The following is a 14,630-nucleotide window of genomic DNA, read 5'->3' as shown; positions in this document are numbered from 1 at the left end:
GCAGGGGAGAAAATCCGATACTTCACTTTCAATGCATATCCGCCATAACTCTCTACTTCAACGGCAGGGGGAATGAAGAAAAGTGGATCTATATACATACAACAACCAACAAGGACTGAATTACATAGTCTGGGTAAACAAATAAGCATGGGTGTAGCTTGCTTATTGAGGCGGTTACTACCCCTAACTAATTAAGCTAGATATTTCACTTAGATGCAGCTCCAACACTGCTCTCTACATTAATGGTGGGGGTGGAAGGAAAATAGAACCAAAAGGTTACTAAGAGCCAAGAGTAACAGATAAGTATGAGAAAAAAAAAAGTGCGAAGCTTGCTGGGCAGACTGGATGGGCTGTTTGGTCTTCTTCTGCCGTCATTTCTATGTTTTCCATATAGACTAAGTTCAAGATGCCTACTTAAAATGCCAGGACTTTGCTTTCTTCCTAAAAGTCAGATATTGTGACCCTAAATGAATATCTCTTGAAATCAAATTCCACAGGAGACATGTAGGCAATTGTTTGCCAGGTCCCTTCCAACTTTACCAGAGGAGGAGACGAAGTAGTCGGCCAAGTATGCTGTGAGTAATGCAAGGCTTTACTTAGGGAGTCATGTATTAATAAGCTCTGAAGATAACGAGCCTCTCTTCTAACCCACCACTTTTGTCTGGAGATTCTCCCACTTTGGTGGCTAAGGTGGCTCTTGTGCTATGAGGTCTCTGACGGTAAACATCACTAGATCAACAAAAGAGGAGTCAGGAAAGGAATATTGCCCTCCTTCCAGTTGGGTCTCCTAAAAGGGAAATAAAAGGGCTGAAACTGACCTAATTAATCTCCCAGGGTTGAGAGGGAAGGCATGGTTTTTATTTTTATTTATTTATTTTTTAAATTTAATCAGATGGCATCGATGTTAAATTAAAATTACCAACCCAATTCTTCACAGATTGATTTGTAATCCAGTCAACAAACAATAGCAATCAAAACTTTGCAAACACTTAATATCATTAAAGATAATTCAGTATAAATCTCTTTCCTTTCAGATTCTATTCCTTATCTGGTACCAGTACCTCTATCAGATAAGTATATTTTTGTACTTTAGTCAATGTGATCAATATTGTATGTGTAGATATATTTTTTAAAGAATTTGATTCTTTTCAAAACCTTCCTTCCTCAGGTGTTCCAGTGTTCTTTAATGTTAATAAAGGTAAGTACAGTATATTGGTTGCTTATGTTCTCTCTGTGTGATTGAGTCACTTTGTAAGTAATAGTTTCTTTAATAAAGATCTCTAGCTAGACTCTTGTTTTTTGTTTGTGTGTGCACACTTAGCTATTTAGTAGTTAGATAGATGGGGGGTGTTGGTGGGATTTGCTGGTTTGTGTTGGTACATCCCCTCACCAAGGCCAACAAAAAGGCCTTTCAAACCACCATCAAGAATGTGTGCACAATTTGGATTCAGTCAAAGCAGATATGATCCTGGTTGAAATTCAATTAATATTTCAGATTTCCCCCAGAACTTTTGAGGAAATCAGCTGGATTTTTTTCAGGGAAAATGGGAAGCGAATCTGACATTCCTTGAATCCACTTCAGATTATTATTACATAAGAATATAAGGACTGCCATATTGGGTCAGTCCAAGGGTTCAACAAGGCCAGAATACTGTTTCCAACAGTCACAAGTACTGGACAGAATCCCAAATAGAAGATAGATACCATGCTGCTTACTATCAGGGATAAGCAATGGCTTTTCCTAAGTCTACCTGGTTTAAAACAGTCTATGGACTTATCCTCCAGGAACTGGTCCAAATCTCTTCTAAGCCCAGCTAAGATAACTGTCTTTACTACATCTTCCGGGAATGAATTCCAGAGCTTAATTGTGAACAAACATTTTCTATGGATTTATTTATTTAAAAAAACTTTTATAAACCGGTATTCTGAAAAGCAATCATGACGGTTTACAAATTTTGGTATCTATAAAATGAATAAAAATTATGAAGAACAGTAAAAAATACAATATAATTATAAAATGATACATATGAATTTGGTTTATAAGATAAGAACAAAACAATGGGACAGGAATCCCTTGTAAAACACATTCACGTCTCCCTAGTCATTGCCAACCAGAGCTCATTGTGTTAAACCTTATCCTTAGTTGTCTGCTTTTCCTGTGTGTTATGGTTTTGAGGTGTTGGAGTGGATTCTTGGGCACTGCGGAGATGGCCACGCCCATGGGGAGGAGCCCTGTGAGTAACCACAGTACTAGGCTAGACTCGGGCCACGAAAACACAGAAGTTGAATTTATTATACAGCTGAAGGCACTGCCCGGGGAGCGGGCAGCTGTGGAGGTAACCCAGGAGGGCAGTCTCTCTCACCGTAGATGGTAGGCAGTTCGGCAATTCAGGAACAGGTCCCGGATGTAGAGTGAAGCGCTGAATTAGAAGACAGACTGAGAGGGTTAGTACTCACTGCAGCTGAAGCTGTAATAGAGTTCCAGTCAGGCAGAAGTTGATCCATGGCAGGCACCAGATTAGGGAGAACAGGCCCTCGAGGAGCGAGTACCCGGTGTCCCAGGATAGGTACCTGAAATAGAGTAGAAGGGCCCCCGAGGAACAGGTACCCAAGTTAAGAGAGAATACCCCGAAGGGCAGAGCGGACTTCCAGTGACAACTGGAAGCGGCAGAGCAGCTTAGACCAGAGGCATTCCAATCCTTGCTAGCAAAACAGGGCAGGCTAAATATCCGGCTGGGATGTCACTCGGAGGGGATGCCCCTGAGATTCCCGCCATGACGTGGTTAAAGACATGGGTGGCGTGTGCGCGCGCATGCACCCTAGGAGGCCTCAAGCAGGGCCAGTGGAAGCACTAGGCCTGGACCTAGAGTGCCAAGCATTAGGGGACACCGAGCAGTGTTATACTGAGGGGAGGTCAGGGGGAGCCAATGCAGCCACCGGTGGACCTCATCCCACTGGCGGCTGAGCAGTGAACTACCGCTGTGCTGTGTACTGGACACACAGCAGGAAGATCGGCAGGGCCGTAGTGGAGCTCATGTCACCACGGCCTGAAGAAAAAGGTCGCGTCCAAGCCTGCAGGTGCTCCTCCTCCTTCCTGCCCGCGCGGCCCCGGAAGAAAATGTTGCCGGAGCCGCGCGGGCAGGAAGGAGGAGGAGCATTAGCCGCGTGCAGAAGAGGAGCAGCATTTATAGTCATCCATGAATCTCAAGTCGCAGCGGGCTGAGAAGAGGAGGAGGCCCGGTAGAAGGGCCGCCACCGCAGATCCCACATTGCGGGCGGCCCGAGAAGATCAGGGCCGCTGCAGAGCCCATCCTGTGGAGGCCCAGAGGTAAGAGAGGCTGAGGGCCTGTAGAGTGTGTGTGTGAGATGAGTTGAGAGAGTGTGTTTTTTAAAATTATTTTTGTTTGACAATAGGGAGACAAATCACTTCACTGATTAGCAGTGGGCAGAAGCAAGAGGCTGGAGAAAAGTTACAATAATGGTATAGCCTAGCTACAACCAGTGAAGACCACCACCATACTCAGCTTTTCAAACTCAAATCCAAAGGTTTGGTATACATTAGGGACATAAGATATTAATCCATATTTACCTAGTCTGGAAGACCGGGCGGACCCCATGTCCGACCGGTCGGAGTAATGTGGGCCCAGGCCCACTCAGGGAGCGGGTCTCGATCGGGGGGGAGGTGAGTTGGCGCGAGGAGTTGGGCAATTAGAGTAGGGACCGTGACGGATGGGGGGGTGGGGTTTCGGAGCGTGTGTGCCGCACAATCGTGGAGATAGGGGATTGGTCCAGGAGAGCTAGAGGGTGTCGTGGCTGGCAGGGATAGGCTGGGGGGAAATTTGAATCGCGGTTAGACAAGGAGTGGGATCGCGGTTTAGCAGTCGGGGGGGGATTCGCGCGCGTTGTGCAGGTCGGCGGGTTCGTGCGAGTAAGTGGAGGGACTTGCCTCGGCGTTGACACCCTCACCGGCGGAGGGAACAAAGGCAAGGGCAGTTGTCAAGGCGGACAGAGTGCGGAGGGCCAGCTCGCTGTTGTCCTAGAGGCGGTGCAGTGGTCGGGTACAGGCATGGATGGAAAGAGATCGGAGCGGGCGGACGAGGAGCTGGATCGGGGACCGTCAGTGTTGCTGGAGTCGGAAGAGGCGGCGTGGGTGCCAGGAGATGAAGCCGCATCGGGCTGGGAAATGGAGGCGGTCCTGGAGCGGGTGAGCTGCATCGTCGACTTGGAGGGGGGCGGGCTTGGAAGAGAAGGAGGGGCCGGAGCTCGGGGAGCGGCTACGGGTATCAGCAGTGAGGAGTTGGAGGTGCCGTTTCTGCCGGCTCCAGCGAGTGCGGTTCGAGGCAGAGTTAGGGGGGAGGGCTGCTAGGACAGCTCGGCCTCGGTCAAAGGGGCGGAGTGGAAGGGCGGCGTCTATGAGCTGGGAGCCAGGCTCAGCCGAGAGTGTGGGTCGTGGGAGTCTGGTCGGGGGAGGGGATGTCGCTGCAGCTCTGGGGGCCTAGAGGGGTCTTTAGGAGTTGACGGCTGGGGCTTGGGGGGCGGGTTGGGGCCGGCGGGATCGCGGCCCAGATTTCTTGCTCACGGTCGGAGGGGCAGAGGGGTGATCACGGGGGGGGTCGGGGGTGTCAGGGGAGAGAGGAATGCGGGGGGCTCGGGGTTCACGAGCGGGACGCTCCGCAGCAGGTGGGGGGGGGGCGTGGACGTTTTGCCGCGGGCCCCTGAGTCTGTAGAGGGGCCGATTGAGGGGAGCGGGGATTTCAGTTTTGGGGCAAGGAGGGGTCAGGGGATTGAGTAGCGATTGGAGTGGAATAGGGCAGGGGAGTCGCGGTGGTGTGAGGCCCCTGTCGAGCACTTTGTTCTCCAGTAGTGTGGAGGGGACGCTGAGGGGAGGATTGGGCAGAGGCCTCGGTAGGCCCCTGGGGGGGGGGGGGGGAGGGGGGGAAGCAATTGGGGGATGGCGGGGCCGGGGTTGGTGGGAGAGTGGGACCTCGTGCTTGGTATGGCGCCTTCTCCCGCCCCTGCCGTATCTTCACAGGTGGACTGGGCAGAGGATGATGGAGAGGAACTGGGCCCTTCCCGTTGGGAGGCTTGGCGGAGCGAGGCGCCTTTGGAGGAGGAAGAGGTCGGAGGGAGCGGGTAAATGTAGCTGAATCGGTGACGGTGGAGCCCGACCAGTCAGGTGAGTTTATTTTCCCGAGGCAGGACAGGGGGGTTGTCCCGAGGGCGTGGGGGGCAGGAGTGAGCGGGGACGGAAGGTTGGTAGTGAGGGAGCAGGACAGGGGGACGTGTTGCAGAGGTCTAGGGAAGATGGGGGGGGTGGGGGAAAAAAGGGGGTCTTCTAAGTCGGGGAAGGCTAAGAAGAAAAGTTCGGCTGGTTCTTCCTCGTCGTAGTCTAGCTCTTCCGATTCCGGGGCGGCGGTGAAGGTGGGAGTGGTGGGGGGGGGGGGCAATGGTGCACGGAGCCCCGGCGTTGGTGGCCCTTACAGAATTGTGGGAAGAGGTACCGCGTTCCATCCGTAAGCGGATTCGGCGTCGCCAGTTCATCGATATTTTTCAGTTATTGGAAGGCTAGCGCGGTAAGCGCAAGGGGAAGAAGAAGCGGGGGAAGGGCGAGCGATTCCCGGGTGCGCAGCAAAAGGTGGCGCAGCATATTCATAATTGGATGCGGGCATTCCCTGTACGTACCTGGATCAGTCCAGACAGTGGGTTATGTCCCCAGTCCAGCAGATGGAGTCAGCACAAGCTTTGAGGGGGCGTATCCATATATACTACTACCCCCTCTGCAGGAGTCCAGTATCTTCTGACTCCAGCAGATGCGAGTAGGGGAATCAGGCTTCCCCTCCTTTTCCTTTTCTTCACTTTCTTGCTTGATTATGGCTTGTTGTTGTCTTTTTCTGTGGATCAAGTTTGTATCAAGTTTGTATTAAGTTTAAAAAAAAAAAAAAAAAAAGGCAGAGTTCTTTCAACTTCTGGGGAGTGGCTTATCTTCCTTGTCTCTTCTCTGCGGCCTTGCTGTTTATTTCTCGTTGCAGCCAGGGGTAAGTTTGTTTTTCCTTTGTAGTTTTTTTCTTCACAGCTCAGCCCCCGGTGCCCGCAAAAGCCGGTGGAGCCGGCCTCTTCGCTCTTTACTCCCTCACCCGTGGCCATTTTACAGCTCCTCATGGGCTGCTGAGCCATTTAGGGAAAGATGACTGGGGCGGGTCGTGGGGGCGGGAAGGCCCCCCCCCGCGGCACCCTCCTCTATTTTCGGACAGCGGGCAGTGCGGGCCGACCGGGCCCCCCCGCAGCGGCGCTTTTGTGCGCGTGGCCCCCCCCCCCCCCCCCCGTGGCTTTTTCTTTTCTCCTACAGCGATCCCGATGCAGCGGCTGTCCCGCTGTGCGGCCTGCGGAGACCTGGGGTCCCGGATTTCCCGGGAGGAAAATGTGGGGCGTAGTGATGTGTGCTGGCGATTTAATCGCTCCACCTGCAACTTCCCTGATTGTAAATTCCGGCACGCTTGTTCCACCTGCGGAGCAATCCACCCTGCTTCAAGGTGCCTCAAGCGACAAGGTGAAGGTCCCTCCCCAGCCCAGACCCCAAAAGGTTTGGGCAAGCCAGGGGTGTGAACGAGCATCGACGCCCGTCAGGATTGCCGCCATGAGGCCCTGGTTAAGGATGTACCCGATCAGGGAGGCGGCGGTTCTACTAACTCAGGGTTTTACGTGGGGTTTTCGAATACCGTTTTTTGGGGGGGGGGAAGTAGGGGGAGGGGACAATTGCCCGTCGGTGCGGCGTCTAGTGGGGGTTGTAAAAGATAAGTTGCAGGCGGCAATTGCGATTGGCCGAATTGCCGGTCCGTTCAGGGAATTGGTGCTGTCACCGTTGGCGGTGATTCCGAAAAGAGAGGTGGGTAAATTTAGACTGATTCACAGTCTTTCCTTCCCGGAGGGCAAGTCGGTGAACGACGGTATCCCGAGAGAGCTATGTACGGTGCGATACGCATCCTTTGACTCAGCGGTTCGTGTAGTTAGGCGGTGTGGCCCAGGTGCCCTGATGGCTAAGGCAGATATTGAAGCGGCTTTTCGTTTGTTGCCGGTTCACCCAGAAAGTTTCCACCTGTTTGGGTTCCGTTTTCAACAAGAGTTCTACTTCGACAAGTGCATGCCGATGGGTTGCTCCATAGCGTGTGCTTATTTTGAAGCGTTCAGTTCATTTGTGCACTGGGTGGTACAGAAGAGAGCGGGTTCAAGACTTTTGGTGCATTATTTGGACGATTTTTTATTCGTCAGCAGAGCTGTGATCGTTTGCTGGATTGTTTTGGTGGATTGTTTGCTGGATTGTTTTCAAGTGGTGGCATCCGAGTTTGGAATTCCTCTCTCGGCTGGTAAGACGGAAGGGCCAAGTACGAATTTGGTTTTTCTTGGAATTGAGCTGGATTCGGTGGCCATGGTATCGCGTTTGCCAGAGGATAAGGTGGAGCGTCTACGGGAGTTGGTGCGTGAGGCAGTGGGTCGACCTAAGTTGTCTTTGCGGGAATTGCAGTCCTTAGTGGGCAGTCTCAACTTTGCCTGTCGGGTAATTCCTATGGGCAGGGTTTTCTTGCGTAGGTTGTCGCATGCTATGTCCGGTCTAAAAAAAGCGTCATCATCGAGTGCGGAATTCGGGTTTTTTACGCGAGGATTTGCGACTCTGGGACAAATTTTTAGTGGATTTTAATGGTGTGGCGTTGTGGCAATCAAATCCGTTGTCTAATCATGATTTGGAGTTGTTCACGGACGCAGCGGGTTCGTTGGGTTTTGGGGCTTATTTCCAGGGGGCTTGGTGTGCTGCGGCTTGGCTGGAGGCATGGGTAACATCTGGGGTTACAAAAAATATTGCGTTCTTGGAATTATTTCCAATTGTGGTGGCAGTGCATATTTGGGGTGCACGGTTGAGGGGGAAGAGAGTGGTGTTCTGGAGTGATAACATGGGGGTAGTCGAGGTCATAAATAAGAGATCGGTGCGATGCATTAGGGTTTCTGAGCTTTTGCGCGAGTTGATTCCAAGTTGTATGTCCTTAAACGTGACAATATGGGCTCAGCACGTACCTGGTGTTTCTAACGGAGTGGCTGACTCTCTTTCTCGTTTCAAGTGGGAGTTGTTTCGAGAACTGGCCCCGGAGGCGGAGCTTTGTGGAACTCCGGTGCCGTCTTCCCTTTGGAGATTTGGTTCCCAGAGTCCTGGAAAATGCTGCGAGCTTCACTAGCGCCTTCAACGTGGACAGGTTATGTGGGTGGTGCCAGAAGGGTGACGGCGTTTCTGTCTTCCTTGGGTTGGGTGGGAGGTCCGATTCCGGATATTGCGCTGGTGCGGTTCATTGAGCAGGCTAGGGCGAGCGGTTGCTCGCGGTCGGCGGTGGGGAGACAGCTGGCGGGTTTCTCCTTATTTATGAAGGCTCATGGTTGGGGTTTCCCATTGGGTCGGTTTATTGTGCGGCGGTTGCTGGTGGGTTGGTCTAGGGGGGTGAATAAAAGGCCAGATCAGCGATTTCCAATCACGCATGATATACTGGTCATGTTGTGGGAAGTTTTGTCTGCGGTTTGTTCTTCCGCGTACGAAACAGTCCTATTTAGGGTCTCTTTTGTCTTTGTGTTCTTCGGCGCTTTCCGGATTAGTGAGTTGGTGGCTCGAGCGGCGAGTAGCAGGGATTACCCGGGGATATTGGCACGGAATGTAGTTGTGACAAATAGAGCGGTGGTGATTGTGATTCCTCGATCTAAGACGGATCAGCAAGGACGCGGATCGTCCGTGGTGCTCTCTGCGGTCCCGGGGTTGATTTCTTGTCCAGTTAGGAATGCGGCGCTGTATTGTCAGAGGCGACTGGAGGGGGAGGTGCATTTTTTGGTGCATGACAACCTTCGGCCATTGACCAAGTATCAGTTCGAGATGGTACTTCGTCGGGCTTTGTACTCTGTGGGTTTGGATGGTCGTCGTTTTGGGACGCATTCTTTCCGAATCGGGGCGGCAACTTCGGCGGCGAGTGCAGGATTGACTGGAGGTGTGATACAGAGGATAGGCCGGTGGCGGTCTGGCGCGTACAGGAGTTATGTTCGCCCAGAAGCTGGGCGTGAATGAGTAGTGTCTAACTTCAGTTTCTTTGCAGGTGCGGCGCCCGAGGGAATGGCGGTGTGGATTATCGGGCACACAGACATGCCTGCGGCCGTCCTTACGGTCCTCATTTGGATTTACAACGCAGAGGGGTGCGGGTTCATTGGTTGGGGCGCAGAGGAATGCTATGGGACGAACTCATTCCTTGTGTACAGAGGGAGCGCGAACGTCGCGTGGCACCTCGAGCCCTGGTAGTTCATTTGGGGGGAAACGACTGGGGCAAGATGTCAGGTAAGCAATTTATCAGTATAGTCCATAAGGACTTAATGACGGTGTCAATATTGCTACCAACAACTATCTTGTGCTGGTCTGACATTGTGGTTAGGCCTGCTGAATGGGAAAATATTATGTGGCGGAGGAACAGGTCCAAGGCGAACCAACAAATCGGAGCCTGGTTGGCACGCTTGGGTGGTCGCCATATTCGGTATGATTTTTCCCAGTGATTACCGCCTTTCAACCCTTCCGTATTTCTACGTAGTTAAGAGATCCTTGTATATAAATCACCTATACATAGCTTCCTCATCTCTATTTTTATTTTCTCCTTTTTACTTCCTTTGAACTATGCCTTTCTCCCTTTTACACCTCACCCCCCCTTTCCCACTCCCCTCCGACCCCTCCCCTATTCTCCCTTGATTCTCTGCTCCCTTGGTTCATTGTTTTTATAGTTTTATTTCTTTTTTGTACCTTGTTTTTGTGTTAGTAATATTATATTGTTTTTGTTTACTGTATCTCCCACCTGAGTTCATTGTAAACCGGCATGATGTGCTTCACGAATGTCGGTAAATAAAAGTTAATAAATAAATAAGGTAACTGGTTTGTTCCGGAAGGATGGGGTTCACCTTTGCTTTTTAGGGATGGACCTGTTTCTCAATTCCATTCAGGAGGTCTTAGAGGACTTATTTCCTCTGTAAGCGAGGCCGCATCTTTGGGGGGGGTCACAGGACATCGGATGCCTGTGCCTGTGGCGGTTGGCCCGAGCCATAACAGCTTAATTATATTGGTTATGTTAAACGGATTTCGGTGGGAAGCAAACGGTGGTTGACAACTGGGGGCTGTTGTCAGTGATTGGCTCCTTGCCGGAAAGAGGCGGGGGCCGCTTGGCCAGACTCCTTGCAGGTTGGTGGCGGGGGTCCACCCAGGTTGGCTCCTTGCAGGTGAGTGGCGGGAGTCGGAACCTGGAGTGTGGGGGCCAAAGAGCGAGCCGAGTGGCTGGTTTAAGCTATCCTGCCGGAAGGTGGGGGGTTGTTTGCAATACTGAAATCTGTATAGTTATTGTTAATTCTGTGACGGAGGCTCGGGCCACTTGGTGATTAAAGCTGCGGCCTTGTTTTACCCAAGCTAATGTCTCTGTAATTATTTGAATGTAAGGGGGTGGTTGTGAGTGAGTGAGGTCCTGGATGCCCATATTATAACAAACCTGTGTTGATTCATCTGAAAGATATTTAAAAAAAAAAAAGGATAAATTCAGGAAAAAGCATCAAACCTTCTGGACAATAAATTCTGCCAAGTTTTGAAAAGGTTTTTGTGTGCAGTACTTATCTGATAGTTTGCACTATATTCTGAAGTTCCTGGAAAACAGACGGAATAGGGTTAGTAAATGTGGAAAGGTTCATATACCTGGGGATCAAATTGTTTTGAAAGTTGCTTATGTGCCTTCTATTTAGGTCTGACTTTTACCTGTGAAAAGGAAAATCGTGTTAAGAGCATTGTAGTAAAGTAATATCTAGTTAGATTTCCCTGTTATCTGTTTCGTTCTTTCTTCTGTTAATCCAATAGGCAGAGAGCAATAGAACTGTGTTGTATAGCTTGGGGCAGGTTTTCGGGGAGTACGTGCGTATCTTACGCTCGAACCCCTTTGAAAATCTGCCCCACTATGTCTATGCACATACCCATCTCTATCTATCTGTATATACACAAATTGTACAATACAGATAGCTGGGATAATACTGTACATACATTCGCTGGATTGCCATTTGATATTTTTCGAAAAATAAGTTGTACTTTAGGATTGAAGTTTTATTTTATTCTCAAAAATATGTGCAAAAAATAATTTTCCAAAAAATCAGAGGGGTGGATATATTTGACTTCTAAAATGTGTTTTCCCTTTAAAATACAGGGTTTTATTTTGACTTCTAAAATCCTAGCTGCTCCTTCCCCTTCCCTCTGCACCTGCATCGCCATAGTATGGGGACATAGGCAGCATGCTCCCAGCGGCCTGGCTCCTCCGTCCATTCCCCATCCCTGTGCGACTTCCTGTCCAGAGAGAGGGCGCACGAGGGTGGGAGCGGTGCAGCTGCCAGGGATGGAGAATGCATTCCCTGTGTCCACACGCTGCTGATGCCACTGCTCCTACCATCATCACAGCCCTAGAGGAGAGAAGCCTAAAGAGGGGAGGATGCATCTAGTATGGGGGAAAAAAAAGAAAGGAGGCAGGAGAGGAACATGGAACGAAACCAGCAGTTGGGGTTTGGGGAAGGAGACTCACCTGGGTCGTAATTTTTTGTGGGTTGCCCCCTTGTGTGCAAGTCCACAAGCAACATTTTTGTTACATAAATGTTGCATTCCACAGTATTCCCCCAGTCACTAAACTTTTTTCTCCCATAGAATGGAGGAAAAGCCTCAGGGAATCCAGCCCAAAATGTGCCTATCCATGTATTGAATAGATACGTGATCAATATGCTGGGAATCGGATATCATGAAATCCTGCCGTGGTACATGTGGGCACCAACGACATAGGAAAATGTGGGAGAGAGGTTCTGGAAGCCAAATTTAGGATTTTAGGTAGGAAGCTGAAATCCAGAACCTCCAGGGTGGCATTCTCTGAAATGCTTCCTGTTCCACGTGCAGGTCCCCAGAGGCAGGCAGAGCACCAGAGTTTCAATGTGTGGATGAGACGATGGTGCAGGGAAGAGGGATTCAGCTTTGTAAGGAACTGGGGAAACTTTTGGGGAAAGGGGAGACTTTTCCAAAAGGACGGGCTCCACCTTAACCAAAGTGGAACCAAGCTGCTGGCACTAACTTTCAAAAAGGAGATATAGAAACATAGAAATGACGGCAGAAGAAGACCAAATGGCCCATCCAGTCTGCCCAGCAAGCTTCACACATTTTTTTCTCTCATACTTATCTGTTTCTCTTAGCTCTTGGTTCTATTTCCCTTCCACCCCCACCCTTAATGTAGAGAGCAGTGATGGAGCTGCATCCAAGTGAAATATCTAGCTTGATTAGTTAGGGGTAGTAGCCGCCGCAATAAGCAAGCTACACCCATGCTTATTTGTTTTACCCAGACTATGTTATACAGCCCTTATTGGTTGTTTTTCTTCTCCCATGATGTTGAAGCAGAGAGCCATGCTGGATATGCATCGAAAGTGAAGTATCAGGCACATTTGGTTTGGGGTAGTAACCGCCGTAACAAGCCAGCTACTCCCCGCTTTGTGAGTGTGAATCCTTTTTACCACATTTCCTCTTGCTGTTGAAGCTTAGAGCGATGTTGGAGTCACAGTAAGCATGTGTATGTTTATTTAATAAGGGTATTGTCTCCAGGCAGTAGCCATCATTCTGGCGAGTCACCCACTCTTCATTGGCAGCCTCTTGACTTTATGGATCCACAGTGTTTATCCCACTCCCCTTTGAAGTCCTTCACAGTTCTGGTCTTCACCACATCCTCCGGAAGGGCATTCCAGGCATCCACCACCCTCTCTGTGAAGAAATACTTCCTGACATTGGTTCTGAATCTTCCTCCCTGGAGCTTCAAATCGTGACCCCTGGTTCTGATGATTTTTTTCCTATGGAAAAGGTTTGTTCCCTGTACGTACCAGGATCAGTCCAGGACACCTGGGTTGTGACTCCGCACCAGTAGATGGAGACAGACTAAAACTTGTGGGCGGAGCCATATATGCCCCTGTGCCAGTCACAGCCCCTCAGTCTTACTCTGTCTCCAGTAGATGGTGCAGGTCCGGTCACAGCCCTGCCTGCCCTGGTTCTGGTACTCCGTCAGGGTCGGTTCTTTTTTTTTATTCTTTAGGCCAGTTTAGGCTACGGTGTTTTCTGTTTGGGTAATTTTCTAAATTGTCCCTTAGGTCCCTTTCGCCCTGCCTCCCAGGGGGGTTGTGAGGTTCTGAGGGGACCACCCCCCCCTGGTTGAGGCCGCTGCTAGGGTCGAGGACCCAGCTGGCCTAGTAGCAGCGTCAGGGGTGACACCGGGGAGCCCGGTTCACTCACCCCTGCTGGATTAGGGCTCCAGGACCGTGGACAGCGACAGGCGTTTTTGTTAAAAAAAAAAAAAAAAAAAAAAAAAAAAGGTTTGTTTTTATTTCTGTGCCGGCTCTCTCTTGCTTCGCGTCGCTGCTCGTGGGGGGGGCGCCGCCGACGGGGGGAGGCCGTTCGAATTTTTTTTTTTGTTTAATTTCGTCGCTCCTGCTGCCCCGTTTTCGCGCCTCTTCGCCGGCGTGCCTCGCGGCTCGGTCTGCCGGGCCTGTGGCTCGGCGCGCGCGTCTTTCGCGCGAGAGTCTGTGCGCGGCCTGCATCCCGGGCGGAGAGGGGTCGTCTGGGGCGCCTCGGGGGGCTCGTTCGCGGCCCGCGCGATCGCCTCCGCGCGGGGGGGGCGCCGTAGAAAAGCCCCAAGAGCTTTTCCCGCTTAGCGCGGGAGTGGCGGCCATTTTGGCCAAGGGCCGCGAAATGGCGCGGGAAACGGCAGGGCCTTCGGCCTTGCCTCCCGCGCTTTCCCCGCAGCGGGTCGCGGTCGGAGGGGGTCCCTCGGGGGACACAGGGTCCCCGGGGAGTCCTGATTTTTCCTCAGATTCGAGCTCGCTGTCGGAGGACCTTGCGCTTTTGTTGCGCAAGGTCCTGAAATACAAAAAAAGCAAGCGCGGCCGGAGGGAGGCTCGCAGAGCTCCACCGCAGAAGAGGTCCAGGAAGCCTTCGGGGGTCACGGAGGGGCCCCAGGGCGCCTTGCGGGGGAAGCGGCCTCCACGTGGCGTCCCACAGGAGGTGGACACCGATTCCTCCCCCGAGGACGACGCTGATTCCCCTGAGGAGACCCAGAAGGGACCCGACTATGTGGGAGTGGACGGCTCCGCTACGTCCGGCGTCGCAAAAGGCTCACAGGCAGTGGAAGGAGACGATCCCAAAGTGGTCAGGCTCTTCCGTAGGGATGAATTGCCACCTCTAATTCCAGCCATTATCCAGGAACTGGGAATAAACCCCCCTCCGGCGGTGGTTCGTCAGGAAGCGAACATGGATCCGGTCCTGTTAGGCCTCACGGGTCCGGCAGTTGCTTTTCCGTTCCATTTTTCTTCAACGGACATCATGTTCCGTGAATGGGACACTCCGGAGTTAGGGCTGAAGGTCAGCAAGGCCATGGACAAGCTTTACCCGCTCCCGGAGGATGCGCTGGACCTTCTCAAGTTTCCCAAGGTGGATTCGGCGGTTTCGGCGGTAACGAAGAGATCTACTATCCCGGTTACGGGTGCGACAGCCCTTCGGGACCTTCAGGACAGGAAGCTGGAAG

The sequence above is a fragment of the Rhinatrema bivittatum genome, chromosome 14, assembly GCF_901001135.1.
Source record: "Rhinatrema bivittatum chromosome 14, aRhiBiv1.1, whole genome shotgun sequence".
Taxonomy (NCBI): Eukaryota; Metazoa; Chordata; class Amphibia; order Gymnophiona; family Rhinatrematidae; genus Rhinatrema; species Rhinatrema bivittatum.
The sequence above is the reverse complement of the archived record's forward strand: the minus strand, read 5'-3'. Positions refer to the sequence as shown.